Source organism: Acanthisitta chloris, unplaced genomic scaffold, assembly GCF_000695815.1.
Source record: "Acanthisitta chloris isolate BGI_N310 unplaced genomic scaffold, ASM69581v1 scaffold10218, whole genome shotgun sequence".
Taxonomy (NCBI): Eukaryota; Metazoa; Chordata; class Aves; order Passeriformes; family Acanthisittidae; genus Acanthisitta; species Acanthisitta chloris.
The window spans coordinates 7,614-24,337 of NW_008686450.1; the positions used below are offsets into that span (position 1 = coordinate 7,614).

At 42.7% G+C, this 16,724-nt stretch overlaps 1 pseudogene; it reads right to left on the reverse strand.

The window, feature by feature from the left end:
* Positions 1-1,548: 1,548 nt before the first annotated feature.
* LOC103807407 lies at positions 1,549-13,519 on the reverse strand (annotated as a pseudogene).
* Between the last annotated feature and the right edge of the window lie 3,205 nt (positions 13,520-16,724).

The following is a 16,724-nucleotide window of genomic DNA, read 5'->3' on the forward strand; positions in this document are numbered from 1 at the left end:
TTACCAGCCATGCTTCAGGACATCTGAATGTGATGTGTTGTTGTTTCTGAACTGCTGCAGTTGGAAATTCAGTTTGCTAAAAGACCCTGAAATTAACAATGTTTTAATAAATTTGATGGCAAATTGCTGTTATTCAAGAGGTACTCTTTAAGCCATCACTGCTTGCTCAGAAGAAAGGCAGGAGAGTAGCACACACTCTCCATAGGTTCAGGCATCCCAATTTATACTGCTTCTGTGCAGCTGACTAGGTCACTCAACAGTACTGCTAACATACCATGTAAATACAGCTGCCATAGCTACACGAATAAGCATTCTCAGATTTGCTTCCTTGCTTTGTTTTCTTTAGGACATGATGACTGATACCAGTAACTCTTACCTTCTGTTTGCCATACTAAAATATTCCCAAGCACTAGTGGTTTTTTTTTCATCTGCAGCATGCTTGGTCTGCCGAGATTTTTTGTGATTATATGTAGAGTTGCAAGAGAAAGTCTGCTCAGACATTTGATGGCCTCCCTCTAGTGGCTGTTACTGCGGGATAAAAGTAAGGCTGTGATGAAGTGAACCCCAAGGTTTAGTGTGTGCATTAACCACTGCATGAAATGAAAGGAAGTAAAGTTGGGAAGCAGGTTAAGCCACATCAAAACATGACACAGACTTGCCAAGTTATTACCAAAGGTCTGTTACTGCTCTTTCAGTCCTGAAAATACTTATCTTCCCCACTTTCTCTCTCTTCCTCTGTGTCCTTATATATGATAATCTAAGGACACTGGTGGGCCAAAATCTGCATGTAAATAATTTAAAGATTTTTTTCCCAGTTCTGTTAGTTGTCCAAGTAAGACAAATATGCAAGTCCATATTTTTCAGACATGGAGAGGGCTCCTTTGCCTGAAATCCTATCTGATTTTTCTAAACACACATGTAGATCTAGTCAAAGATGCTGTTTTCTGTTACAAACCTTGTCCCAACAGATATTTGAAAAACAAGTAAGATCTGGGAAGTGTAGTGCCTTTATTCCTTTTCCAGTACTTTTCTGTTAGTTCCCTAATGTAAATATCAGTACTTTGGACGAAACAGTATATGTCTGTATAGCCAGCAGTTGTATTCCTGTGTTTAAGATCTTGCTGACTGTGGTTCATTACATTCTTGCTTACCAAATGTGCACATTTGTCTTACAGATACAAAAAGTGCCAGGGATGCATGGCTGTGTTTATACTTTTATAGAAAAAAGCTGCAATGACAGTGTAGCAAGGCAAAAGCTGGGGCTGGAAAACAGCCCATTAAAAATGACAAAAATACAAAGCTCCTCCAGCTGCAAGAGGAGCTTTGCCCTGGTGTTTCCTTTTGGATCCCTCACACTTTGGCTTCTGAGTGATAAGTGAAAGGTGAGATTTGCAGGCAGTGTGAGACAAGCCAATCCAAGCTGCATCTACAGAATATCCTAAAGAAACATGTCCCATGAGTCTATGCTTCTGGCACAGCAGAAATTAAGACTGCTGCTGCTATTCTCTTGACTGCTTTTAGTAATGTCATAGCCTGAAGTATTGTTACCTAAAAGTACCACTTGTGTTCCACCTGAACCTCATTTTGGGATGAGACTCTCTGTCAATGTCTCAGCTCTAGACACTCCACAGTCAGGGCATATGTTTTAAGCTCAAACTTATTTGCAAACATGCAGGTGGAGTTAAAAATCCACTTGTTAAAAAGCTGCCTGTTCCATGTACACAAATGCCTCTGACATAATGGCCTGCTAAAAGACAAAAGAAAGCAACCAGTGTCAGAGTCAAGGATCCAAATCATTCTTTTTGAGAAGTTTTTTCTGCAAAGTCACTATAAAGAATCTGCTACACAACAAACATACTAAAAGGCCTACTGAACGTGCAATAGGAGTAGGTATGAACAACAGGATGAAATGGAGAACATTACTTCAGAATTAATAATGAACAAAATAAGGAGATGGCTCAGAAAATAAGTGTTACTGCTTGAGACTCTTTCTCAGACAAGGCTGAAACACAGCAAAGGGGAGTTTCCTCTATCAGTGAAGACAAACTGATACTTTTACTCATGAACCAATCCTGGGTGATTTTGGTGTGATTTCACTGATTTCAATATAGTTATGCTGACGTGAAACTGCTGTGATTGAAGCTGACTTAAGTTCTCAATTTTTTTCCTCATCAACACAAACAACTATGTATATAATGCAAAAAGACCAACAGCAGAACCACAATAGCACTTTGTTATAAACGGAGGTATGTGGGAGCTATAATCAGAACTTTATTTCTCCCTTCTGTATATTGGGTTCATCAAATACTGTAATATGCCAAAAAAGTGTGAGTTTGTGCCTGAGAAAATTCAGAAATTGTTACTCTTTCACATAAAGCGTGTAGTTAAATATAACACTTTATAAAAGAGGCAGTGATGGCAGGGGATAAACGCTTTAAATGGCCTGGGACATGCATTATCATCCCAAATTTAAAACTTGTTCATAACAGATGGCAGTAAATGTGGTGTGTGGAAAGTCTTGGAAAATGCTGACACAACAGCAAAGCAGAAAGATACCTGACAAAACAGGAATGACCCCAGAACATCCACAAAAACACTGGAAGGCACTGTCTTCCAGGAATACAAATCTACTGACTTCACATTATTCACTGTCTCCCAAATTGAGCAAACGAGGCATTTTTGTAAGTTAATTAAAAAGTTCAGGGAAGTGTAGCTCAATACTTGGGAAAAAAAATTAATTTATTACATTTTCCTTTAAATATTTGCTTGAGTGACTGATTTCAGATTCAGAAGCTGTTCTAGGATCCCGTTCTTAAAAATACAGTTTTTCTGAGACATGGTGCTGATGGTGAAAATTAAACTTTGACATGAGTTGCTCACTCTACTTTTATCCAGCTCTCATCTCTCATTCCATCGAGGTCAGCAGAGTTTTGACATTGAAAACCAGGAGCAGGAAGAGCCACCTCATGGGCAGGAGTACTGAACACTGTCCTCAAAACAAGTTTGCTGTCACCAGGTCTTAAGAACAGCCATCAGCAGAACTGTACCGCTTGGGTGTGAAGACAGCCACATGAAGTCAGCCCCTCTGATGATTTTAATTCCATGTCTTTCCTTAGTGGTAGAGGTTTGGAGGTAGAAAAAACACTGCTTCAGCGTCTGGACCTCGTTCACAGGACAAATGCAACACAACCTGCTTCTCCCCTAATCCCTTACTGGTTATTTTGCCATTGAGATTCCAGTGTGAGCTGATCTACATGCATTGTGAAGACAAACATAGGCAGCTTACACAAAATGAACGACTGCATCAGCATTTCTGTAAAGTGCACACATAAAATGACATTAGGCTGGGAATCTTGCAGCATAAAAAGCTGCCTAATTTCCCTTAACCTTCCAAGTCCTGTACTTGTGATTCCAGGGTCAAACCAACGCATCAGTTAAAACCTACCTGCCAATGGGCTAATCTCCACCAGACCCCTGAAGCAGCCTGTACATCCTCTCTGGCATTTCTCTCTAGGCTTCTGTGTCACCAACTTATCCAAGCTTTTACCCTGCACTTTACATGCTGGTGCTCGAAAGTTTGTTCTTTACATATCTGCCTGAAGTGTTCCTATCCTTGGGAATATTAATCTGCAAGACCTCATTGAAATCAATGACAACTTTTGCTAGGCATTGGGGCCATGTATTTATGTATGGGAAACACACAGGGCAAGTGCATACCCTCACTATGAGTGAAGACATCTAGCCCACCAGTGTGTGAGAGGGACCTGTAAATTCACAAACCCCTTTAGTGCCTTTTGAAGATCCAAGTTGGAACAAGGAAGTACACATGATACTAGTGAGACAGTATGGGGGAATTCTCAGAAGAAATTTTTTTTTTTTAAGATGAGATTGTAACAATGGAGGAAAAAAACCCACTGCCCATCCTTAAAAATGTACAAAGGCTCAATTTTTGTGTTTTGCCACCATAAGTTTTCATTTTGGTGGGGTATGTGAATGCAAAAACATGTGTGTGGAGGGGTGAAGGTTTAACTAAAATAAACTCAAGATCTTTGAGCCTTAGAGTAGACCGCAGAACCTGGAGAGGAGGACATAAAACTTGGGGGTGGAGAGGGAAAGAAGTTTGTCTAAAACTTTTTTTTTTAATATACTGCTCTGAATTAAGCCACTGCATGGCATCTCCTTGAGTCGTCAGGCTGGTGACAGTGCGAAAAGAGTTAGTTAACCGCACCTACTGTGTTGAATCATCTGATGGATAATAAGGAAGGGGTCTCAGTTCTAGTAACTTCATTTGATATTTGTTGGAAGACATTTTTCTGAGCTCTTGCTGACCCATAAACTAGCTTTTGGGGAGAGTTGCAATCCTGCATCAGAGTAACTGAATTCTACAGGGCTGTTCAGGAAACACCTGCTTCCCAAAGTGGGAGTAATTGGGACACGTAGGGACATGCTAGGTGCTGAGGATAGCCAATGGGAGAGATGTTCTGCAGGAACTGCCCATGCCAGTATGCATTCAGGCATGGTTCTGCCAACTTCTACTCTGGCTGCCCAGGCAGGGTGCTGGCAGCAGGGTTTGTCTCTCAACATGTGTAACAGCTTTAGGTGTGGTCACCTAAAAATTTCACCTAATTCTGTTGTTCAAGGAGTTTTGCTCTTTGAGACATCTTACACTAATGTCTGATAGTTGAAAAGATAAAGGAGAACCATGTGAGGGAGCACAAGTGCCTTTAGTAGCTGTGACTTTTCAAAATAGACTTTTTGAAGCATACCCTTCTGAAGCAGACCCATCACTAAGTGCTGTTTTAGTGAGAAGAAAATAATTCGTTGTGAAGAAAAGTATTTCTCCTTGGCAGCATTTAAATTCCAATGACTGTGGGTTGCGTAGAGACCAAACCCTGTCTTAAGTTACATCTGCTCAGGTGAACTATAATATCTGAATGGTGGATAGAGGACAAGAGTAATTTTGCAGAAAATTCTTTCATGAAGAAGGTGTTTTTGTGATTGCTGCAAGAGTGTTGCAACACCTTGCCTTGAGCAAGTTTTTCAAAAGAGGAAGATTTTGATGATGAGATTACAACAGCTTTGTGGGCATGAGACTCTGTAACAGTCACAGGAAAATCCCTATTTTTTAAAATGCTTTATTCCTATGAGAAGTTCTTGCTCAATCAGGAAGTCTCATTAAAATGATGGAGAATATGAACAAAAGAACAAGGATTAGTTGGATGAGTAATGATGCAGACATACGTACAAAATACTTTTTTTCTAGAGCGTGGCTTATTCAACTAGCATTACTGTCTGGAATCATATTTTAAAACTTCTGCGTCTGTCTGACTTTTGAAGGGTGGGGACTCAGCTAAGGAAAATTAACAATTATAACAGGCAGAACAGAACCACAGTAGTGTATATTAGTATGACGTATGCATTGCAGAGAAGGTTGTTCCAAGAGCCTGTCTACAAATGACAGTGGGATGGAGAGGTACTGAAGTGGTTTTGAATTATTAAGTTGCTGTGGTGAGAAGTTCAGTGCAAGCTAATGTGTCTGAAAAAAAACCCCACAGCTCTGCCTGTTCAAGCAAATGACCATGTAAAAACTTTAAAAAATAAGGAAATGGCTAATGTAGTCAATTAATACACTAGCAATGCTATAAATTTTCTGATATTTCTCTTTTATGTCGCGCACACATCCAAAAGATGTGAACGAGATGTTCCTTGAGAGCTAACAGCTCTAGCCTGTAAGTAAAGCTGCTGCATCAGATAAACTGCAGTGAAGGACAACTCCCATCTCTTTTAAGAACATACTAGTTAGACTCTCAGCATTACCTGCCACATGCCTGCCATTATCTGAAACATACTATAGGCTATTTTTCTTATCTTTATGTCTGCCATTCAGCTCCCTGCTGAGAAGCTGCCATCAGGATGGTACAGATATACTTTCAGAGTCTAGGAGTGGTTTAACACTCCACTCACAAACAAAATTATCCAATATTTTTCATTCTTTTGCGATAACTGAGAAAATTAACAAATACATTAGCAATATTCATCCTGCTTGGAGAGAGCTGAGGTGAGTCTGATTCTTTGCATTTAGACAGACACAGTAAGCAACGGTGTCAAAAGAACTTAAAATCCACTTCCATGGATTCTCAACTTTCATGATTAGCAGCAAGAGGAGAAAAAAAAAACCCTCACTGAAACATTTCATCTTGAGGCTGCTGATGTCCCCAGATGCCAGTGCTTGACAGAAATGTGCTGTGGTTCTGTGACCAACCTATTCAGATCAGAGAGTGGTCTGGGTTTGTGGGCTTGCACAGGACACTGTGGGCTACCCACTCTAGTGACTACCTACCTTGTATTCATGCTGATGTAAAAGTTTGTCTAGTTTTGCAGCAGGCAGTGATGGCATGCTGTGTACCCAATGTCCCTTTTGGGCTAGCACAAGAGCAAGAGTGACATGGTGCTCCTTTCCCCTTCCTCCTGCCCCAGAACAGATAACCCACAGCTGTTCCCCATTCTGCAAGCTTCTTGCAGAAACCAGGAATAAAAGTGGTTCTGCCCTGGCACTTTCCCTGCAAATCCCCAGCTTCCCTTATACCAAGTGACTGCCAAACGTCACTCATCCTCTCTGTGAAGAGATGTGCATGACCAAGGCACATCCCAGAGATGAAACCATACTGTCCATGGGTGTCTGGATGAATTTTGTGCCAACCAGAATAAGAACAGGGGAGAGAGGTGCATTACTGCGGTCTACTGGCTGGCACGGCTGCTAACTACCTTGCACTCCTTGTAGCAAACTGGTTGTTGTTGCTCTCTGCAGTGACAAGGAAAGAGAGTTACTGACCATGGTGCCATCACTACATTGCCAGCATTTTGCAGAAGAGTCTTTCCACGCAAGCTTACAAGGGCTTCTCCAGCATGGCAGGCTGCATCTGCAGTCTTGTTCAGTAGTCAAAACATACCTGGGCACTGGTACAGGGTGGGTGATTTCCGTGACAGCCAGTTGCTACGTGCAAACTTTCTCTTGCAGTTCATAGCCCGAGGGGATTGCTAAGCATTTAACTGCTCTTCAACTTGGATTGGTAATACTCATCGTATGCTGCACAACTGAGACTGATGCCTCAGACAAGTGATCCCCCAGTTAGCCTAGTGTGTCCCTACACTTCCCTGACATCTGTGCATCTGAGTCGGAGCCATGGGTGCTGGGATGAGGTTATTGATGCTGGGTTTGTGGTGAGATTGAAAAGTCAGCATGTTTGGGTGTGAATGTACTCATGCAGGATCCCGGATGAGTGCCAGAACCTGCTATCTCTTGCACCATCACTGCATCTCTTGCATCATCTCACCATCACTGAAAGGACAAAGGAAGGAAAGCAATAAGAAAGAGGAAACTTGAAAAACAGGTGAAGTCCAGCATTGGGGAAATGGCAAGAAACAGAGAGCAATGAAATAATATCAAGGCAGGTGAAACTTAAAGCTAAGGAAGAACCAATCCAGATGACATGCTGGTAGGTGACTGCAACTGTGGAAGAGCAGGTGTCACCTAGCTACTTGCACAACACGAGCCCTTGACATTTCAATCTTCTGCTGGCACACAAATGCTGGTGTGCACTTTAGGGCCAGCACTGCACTTGTCAGTGGTGCAGGTTGTTCCCTGATTAGGACCCCTGTGCCCCCCTTAGCTGCCGCAGTGCACTAGATGTGCTGCTAATGTAAATCTGTTTGGGTTCCACCAGAGAAGGAATCCAGCCCTTGTGCACTAAGATCATTATCTGAATAAACCTAGGGGAACAGTTAGATGGAAAGCACTTGAGCACACTTCTGCTCCCAACTAAAACATTAGGTGTGTAACCTCAAAAAGCAAAGCAGGCATGTCTGCACAGAGCCTGTGTTCAGAGTGCTGTGCTCTGCCTGTGCAGCAATGCAGTGCCTTTTGAAGGCGCACCAGCTAGTTGCATGGTGGCAATTCCTCAACCATTTCCCTCAGTGATTATGCCATATGAAAGATATTCCTGAAGTTCTTGCTCCTCTTGTTTGTGACTCCGCACAGGCCCTTGAGTTGTGCTGATACTTTCTATGGAGCCACACAGTAAATCCTTGGGGAACTGCAGCACCCTGCTAGGAATAATCCTTCCCCAGAAGCATCAGAGTCCAGGTGCAACCCCCAGTTTCTGCTGGTGATCACTGGGTTTCTTCTTATGCCAAGATTGCTTGTAGTGTATGGCCAGCTTGGATATCACAACACAACACTCCACTATGCCCATCTATTGTGCTCCCAGAAGAGTAGTTCCCAAAATTCTCTGTTTCTTCACCCAATTTGTTGAGTCTTGACTGCAGTTCCATCCTAAATCCAGTTGTAGCTATGGTCCCAGATGTAGCAACTCCTCCCCCTAGGAATGGAGATGTCCTTCATATACACTAGTGCAGAGAGTGAAGGGCACCTCAGACCTGAGCTGGCTCTGGTCAGAGGCCCTGTGGAGAAGTGCATGCTCTGCCAGCATCTCTTTCTGACTAAATAGCTGAGACTTCATTTGCTTTTTCAGTGGTATGGCATCTACATGCATGTCAGTTAAGTTTTAAAGTTAAGACAGTAACTATTAAAACACTGCTGTTCCCACCACAACCTGCAAAATTAGGTTGAGTGTAGCCTATTAATGGAGATAAGAGAAAATGCACTGGATGTGATTCCTGGGCTGCAGTAACAGTTCTGGTCTCTTTGTAACAGGGCAGAAAGGACAGAGGCCAACTTGCCAAGAAGATGTCAAGAGGAACTCTGGAACAGGTCTGGATAAAATAGGACATTCTTGGTATGCCTGAATTTGGGAGAAATTTCCTAAAATGAAAACAGAATGAGAAACTTGGAAAACAGGCGCAGGAGAGGAGGAAAGAGATTTACTTTGCATGTGCACAAGTGTATTCAGTTTTGAGAGGAGGGATGAGGACGGTGATTAAAGTACTCTGGGAGATGAGCCTCTGACCTAAATACAAACTGCTGGCCTCTGGTAATTTATTCCTTGTCCCTGAACACCCTGGCTGTTTGTTCCCAAAACCACCAAGCCCCTTCAGTCTTGCCAGCAGTGTTGAATTCCCCAAATACATCTCATCTGCACTGGGATGAAAACTTGTACAGGAACCATTTGTACTGATAAAAGATGTGCAATGCCTTTCAATGTTTCTGCCCTACCCTTCCAAGCTCAGATGATAAGAACACGGCTGTATGCAGGTGGCATTGTAGAGGGTGGCTTGAGCCAGGCTCATAGCTCACCATCACTGAAAGGACAAGGTCTGCCTTCTGTTCCTCCTCTCCTTCCCATTTTCCTCTCCTTTTTGCTCGCATCTGCATGTTCACACCCAGCTTTAATTTGTGCAGACTTCAGTCCTGGCCAGATTCTTCACCAAGTCAATTCAATTCACAGATCCAGAAAAAATATAAATTGTGTTTCTTCAGATCTAGGGAGTGAACTAGCGAAGCTCCTGGCATAGGGCTGGTGGACAGAAGGAAGTGGGAAGGGATGAACAGGAGAAAATTTCCATTTTGACAACGAAGAGTTTCTAGCACTTGGCCATCTTATGCACCCTCACCCTTAGTAAAGAGAGCAGAAGTGATAGTGCAGCCACACTCTGTTATTCTACAGGTGAGCCAGTTCTGAAAAAGCAGTTTAATCCAGTGCATTAGGCTGGGAGTCAGGTGTCAATGCTCTAGTGTTGGCTTTGTTTATGGTCTGCTTTAAGACACTGGGAATATCATTTCATCCTTTTTTGCCTGCTTCTGTGAGTGGAAAACAATAGCACTGATTTCCCTTGGTGTCGCTGAACGAGAAGTGCTGGTGTTCCTTCTTGTAACCTTTATTTTCCCACTTGAGAAATGCGAACATTGCTAGTGGACCAGAATATGTGTATGTCAATGGACACATTGGTGCATACTCTGAAGGATTATTATAACCTTAAACTGCCTGTATCCCAAGTCATGCATGTCCTGTGACATATCACATGAAAGTGAGGACAGGACGTTGGCTTGGAATAGAGAATCCAGTAAAGTTATCCCGAAGGACTCAATAGCATGCACTGTGCATGCACACCTCTCCCATGGCTATCAGAACCTACTTACTGCTTAATATGAGCAAAGAGAGGAAAGGTGGCCTTGTGGTAACACCGTTGGTCTGGGACGTGGCCACTAACCTGCACCGTGGTGCTGCTGCATCTTGTGAGGGCTGGAGAAAGTGATTTAGGGTCAGACACTTCAAAACTACATACCTTGCAAATACTTTCCCATAATTTCCCCATGCTTCTCTTTCTTATCTGAAAAGTGACTTTCAAGAATTTTCTGTCATGCAGAAATCATGTGGGAGATAAGTGGCCTGAGATAGATACCAAAGATAAGTTAAGACTGTTATTTGAAAACCAGTTGAATGGGAATTGAAAGTCTTTAGCCTTTAGGGGGATAAGAAAACTCTTGGTCTTCATTGCATGGCTCTGGGTAATAAGCATGCTATTTTATGATTTGAAGACTAGTCTTTTTTTATCTTTTACCTGAACTAAGATTATCATAGTTGTCTGAAACTACAAATATCTGTTTCGTTTATTTTTTTCATTCATTCAAACTGGTCCTTAAAATTACTTCTTTTCTTGCCTGGAGGCCTCCAGCTGTTTGTTTTAACAGCTGCATCACTGTCTGGCACTATTGCCTCCCTTTGATATGCCTGAGAAGTTAAAGGAAGCAGCTTGATCAAACTTGGACAGGAGTTTTTGTTAGACCCTGGAACTGAGTCCCAGGCTAACACCCCATGCACCAAGAGGGATGACTTGTCACCCCAGAGTCGCTCAGCATTCTGGATCTGATTTGGATACATTCAGGTGAGTGTCTGACTGGGTACTAAGCTTGCAAGTTTGCATTCAAATTCCTAGGCAACCACAACCCCTGAACACATCTGTCAGAGCCACATGGCCACTTTTGGCCTGACAACATAATGTGATGGCAAGGAAAACAAGGAAGAGGAAAAAAACATATCTGCTGTGGAAATGTTGCAAAGAGAACAACCACAAAAAAAACTTATGCCAATGTGCAAGGTTGGAAAACATAAGGTGATTATCACATAAATAGCAATGCAATACACAGCCTACACAATCTACACAGTGCAGTATAACAAATGGCAACCACCTAAAGCTTTCTGACCATGGAGAACATATCTGGTCCCAGGATTATTGCTTCTGAGACAGTGGACTGTAATAAGATCACAGCAACCAGCTTCCTGGAAAAGTCAGCTAGCTACGAATAATATATGCTGATTATACTTTAAATATCTTCATCAATAATTACTTGCACTTCTTGTGTATGCCAGTTGTAAAATATAGTTATTGGAAGAGCAAGCACTATTCTCATAAAGTTATGTTAATTTGAAAGCAGGTTGGCCTTGCAAAAATGGGCCCAGAGCCTGCTGCATACGTTAATGTCTGCCTCCATTACTGCTCTCTATATTTATTTCCCACAAGTTACAATAGGGAGAGGGTGGAAAGAAAGAAGAAGACAGGAGAAGAAATCTACCTGTGTTTTTATTCCCCATACACCTGCTTTGGGCTGCTGTGAAGCTCTAGGGGCTTGGGAGCAGCAGAGTCCTACCAGATGCTCCTAAAAGCAACGTGCATAGGGGAGAAGTTCTGTGCATCTTCCAAACCTTTCCCAGTCACGTGAACAAGGTAAAAGTAATTGCAAATACACACAGTAAAGATGAAAATGCTCTGATTCTGTTGCTCTGCACAAATCCCTCTCCTTGTACAATGGAATTTAGGCAGTAGTTATGAGTACATGAGGTTTTTGCAGCTGTTACAAGAGCGGGGAAGGTTGTGTGTAGTCCCACATAAAAGCACGTAAAGACTAGAAGTCAGCTCCAGCCTGAACTCAGATTTTCTGGTACTGGAGTAATAAAGAAGGATGAATTGACCTCAATTTGTTGAAAAATTTCCCCTCAATTGTTGAAATTCCCCCCAGCAAAATGAACTCTTGTAGCAAACTTCTTCACTACAATGCTTACATAGATTACATATTTGAAACTTTATTCCTTTTCTTTTCATCATCTCCAATTTTACAGGTAAAAGGCTTAAGTCAGCTAAAATGTCCAAGGATTTCTGTTTGAACTTAGATCCCCAGGCATCATCCTGCCAAACGTGGAACAGTAATGCACATTCTGCACAGCACAGCTGCCTCTCCCTCGATGTTCAAAAAAGGCCAGTAAGCTTATTTGATGGATCAGCCTTTTATATCAACTATGATCTGATTAAATTTTCCACCTAGGTTTAGGCAAAATCAGCCTCATGTATACGCTTCTGCGCGTGTATGTGCATGTGCACCTGTGCATAGAATCATAGAATGGCTTGGGTTGGAAAGGACCTTAAAGATCATCTAGTTACAACCTCCCTGCTGCGGGCAGGGACACCTTCCTCTAGACCAGGTTTCTCAAAGGCCCATCCAACCTGGCCTTGAACACTCCCAAGAATGGGGTGTTCACCACTTCTCTGGGTGTCCTGTTCCTGTGCCTCACCACACTTACAGTGAAGAATTTCTTCTTTATATCTAGCCTAAACCCACCTTTTTTTTTTCAATTTAAAGCCATTCCCCCTTGTCTTATCACTGCATATCCTTTTAAAAAGTCCCTCTCCACATTTCACATGTGAAACAAGCATATGTTTGTGTATCTACAGAAAAAATAAGTGAAGGCATGCTCACCTGGGATCCTGCTGAGCATCACCCAGAAGTGCTTGCCAAGGCTGTAGGTGTCCTCAGACCAGGCCAGCAGATTGAGGGCACACTGGTCCTGCAGCACAAACTCCTCAAGGGGCAGAGTGATGGCTACCTACGTGAAGTAGATGTCCAGGTTGTATGGCAGGGGTGCCTTGTGCACAAATGTCCACAGCTTGTATGAAAAGAAAGAGATTAATTGCTCTCTGTGCACATATTTGATGCGGCAGTGATGTGGGGAGGCAGCACCACCCCAAGGGTGATGTTTCTTCCCCCAGGGACCTTCAGCAGCTGGATGATCTCCTGGTTGGACTTCAAGAGGAAGTCCTGGCTGTTGGTGTTGTGTAGGTAGCACCAGGGCACGGCCATGACCAGCAGGTCTCCCATGCAGTGGAGGCCAGCCTGTGGGCAGGAGACGCCGCTGTAGACCACCCGCTCCATCTGGGAGGTGGGGAAGGCATTGGGAAAGCATGCCAGCAGTCATTACACTGCCTGCTAGCAGGGGAATGGTGCCTTGGCACCCACGTGGACACAGAGTACATTTTGGGGCATGTACAGAAACCTGAATTGCTGCTCGAAGGTCTCACACTCATTGTGCAGTGTCAAGACACAGGCATCGGAGAAGGCAGTCTTCTCAGCCGAGAGGGTACAGGTGATGAAGTGGTTCTGCCTGATGTAGTCTGTGCAATTAGATTCTCTGAATGATGTTTTTAAAGGGTTTTCATTCAGAAAGGGCACCTTATCTTCAGTAAGTGCTTTGCTTCTGCTAAAGTTGAACTCACTGAGTAGTTCAGCTTTCTAAGAGATTTTTGTGCATGCAAACTAACAGTGTAGTAAACAAATGGAAGTGAAACACTGAGACTCAGAACAGTGAAGAAGCAATATCTGAGTGTATTCATCCCTGCTCAGAAAAAGTCTCTCTTGAAATATTGCAGAGAAGTCTGATCAGACACCACCAACAGCTGGTTTAGCTGGCTGTGCTTGCTTCCTTCTGGAGAACACATGCACCCATCTGATGCATAGTATGCAGCTGCTGCCCTTACTTTCAATATTAATCGTTGCATAGTCATCATTGATGTGGAAGCAGCATAAGTAGAGAATGACTTGCAGATGGAAGCTGCTCCACAGCACCCTGAAGATTAAACAGACATGTTGCATAATTACTGGCTTGGCAATGAACAGCTGGCACATATTTCATAGTGTCCCCAAATGCAATTTATGGATATGTTCTTAACTGCTCCCTTCCCACTCTCCCTGCATGTATCATATAGTTAAAACTTCTGTGCATGCACCTTGTGACAGGAAAGCCTCATATTTGCCTCTTGTATAATTCCATTTTTTTACTTATAGGATTTTTTTTCTGAACCACCCAAGTGTATCAGTCATCACTGCTTCTGAACTGTGAATGGTTTGTGACATGAAATAAATACTACTTCAATATGTCTGAGTGAGAATTACACTACTTTTTAGATCAAGCATGTATAAGCCAATGTGGCTTTTCTGCTGTTTTATATCCTGGATTAATACAATTTTTAAAAGGTAGTTATCAGAAAGCCACCTCCATACATACCATTTCCAGCCAAAGAACACAAGATGGAAACAACCATTCATCTGCCTTCTACCTCTATGTCCCTTCCTTCTTTATTCTTCACTTCTCACATAAGGTACACATTCAAATTCAAGGATCTCACACATAAGAAGCAGGAGAATCTTTTTGCCTCTATATAGAGTTATATCACAGCCATCTTTTTTTTTTTCAGCAGTGCTTTCTTCATTTGTAAATTTGAAATCTGACAAGAAGTTTCTACTGAGTGTCATGGATAAGTTGTGATGAGCTCCAGGCTTACATCCGTCACAAGGAACTGTGTTAGCAAAACCTGCTATTTAAACTACTTCAGCTAACCCTAGGCTTTCTGATGAGATAGTCTAAGACCCGTATATGCCTCTGCTATAACCACATGCTTATGCAACAAGAGCTTGTGGCTATTTCTAAGACCCGTATATGCCTCTGTTATAACAACATGCTTATGCAACAAGAGCTTGTGGCATGGCTCTGACTGAAGTGAAGGCCTTGGTAAATTTCTTTCTTCCAATTGAGTCTGTTCATGTGGATCTCCTGCCACAAGACAGAATGCTTGGGACATGTAAACTTTATCCAGCATCAAGGCTGAGGCAAAATCAGGTGAACTGAGATTATTATGCCAGTAAATATTCTGAATGGGCAGCCCATTTTGCTACAGAGAGAGAAATACCATTACCTACCTTCCAACTCTTGCAGACAAGTCACCTCCGGCACTGGCAGGTCCCTCACGGAAGCTGCACTTCCCTCCTGTCCTGGCCCCGAACAGTCTCCAGAATTCTTTGTTCAAAGGATTTGAAGGCTGCAGGCAGTGACTTCAGCCCATCAAATACAGTCACAAGCTGTAATGAGGAGAGGAGCACTGGAGAAACTTTGTAAGGACTCGTGGCCAGAATGTCCCCCCAAGAGGGGCAGAAGTGCAGTCAAGCTTACTTGAAGACAGCAAGCAGCAGAGACACTCCTCACTGGACTGTCAGCAGGGATAGGCAGGTTTAGTTGCGGTCATGCAGGAGATACAGTGCAAGCTTCTCCACAGACACCAGTGTCTTCAGAAGGAGAACAGCTCCAATGGAGCTGAGGAGCTGGAACAGAGGTGTGCAAAGTCGCTGGGAGTAACAGACATCAGCTGATGCTGCTGAGAAGTCAATATGGAAAATATTATCACAGCCCAATAGTACAGCTTCTTAAAAGAGGGTTCAGAGAGATGAGCAGGTGCTGAGCTGAGACCACTATCCAAGTCTAGCAAAGAAATGCACAGCAAACATCACCATGAGGGAGAAATATGTCCCAGGTCAGTTACTGGTGACTGCTGTCTTAGGGAGCTCAGATTTGCCCAGAGTGCTTCAAACCACTGTTCTTTCCTAATTTGATTGTCACAGCAAATTATATCCAGGAGTGAACACCATTCACCTGCCTGATGCCTCAGAAAGGCAAACTGCCATGACAGACAGTGACAGTAAGGCCAGCAGCCTCTTGCTGTCCTCACTGCACTCCATGGAACATGGAGTTCATCATCTTTCCACCTTCTCACTGTGTCACCTGGCTGCAAGATCATTTCTCCCTCTCTGCCACAGTCTTAACATGAGACCTCCATCCAGCTGGAATTAGGAAGATGTGGAAGGAGAAAAGCAGGTAGCTTTTCCAAAGTATCAAAGGCTTCAAGACACCTAGATGCCATTGAAACTGTCTGCTCAGATGCTTTTAAACTACTTTAGGCACTGTGTAACCTGCTACATGGCTAGGAAAACCTTTAAGAACTTAAAATATATACATTTTATATACATATGTATGTAAGGAGACTGTTGTCTCTTAGGTGTTGAAGTCTGCCTTACTAGCATGGTCCATTGCAACACGTAAAGCTATATGCAGAAAGCAAGAGATCAGTGTGCTCTTCATAGGAATGAAATGCAAGGTTTAACTTTGCCTTGGTATGTTTTGTTGTTGGTTTGTTTTCCCTTGTACAGACATTGCTGCAACACCTTTGAAGAAATCCAGACAACCGTGATCCTTTGGTACTAATAGCCTTGGGGGAAAGAAGGCTGCATACTTGATGTTACTTCTTAATCTCAGTGCCTCAATTCTCTGGCATAGTTAGTATTTAGAAACCTGAAAACATACATGTAAATGACTGCTGTGAAAAATCAAGTTCTCAAAACCTTTAGGGTTTTAGATTTTTGTTTGGTTTTGATTTTACTAATTCTACCTCATGTTGCTTTGTGTGAAATGAGATCCATTCCTTGAATTATAGGCAAAAATCACAAAAACAACTCAAAACAAAACAAATCAGTGAAACAAAGAAATAAAGTATGTCATATGACCCACTTCAATGGAAAAAGTGTTTCTTGGGTATTGGTGAGTTGTTGCTTTTACAGACCCATTCAAAGTTCAGATGCAAGGACCAGCCAAATCTAGATGTACATTTGA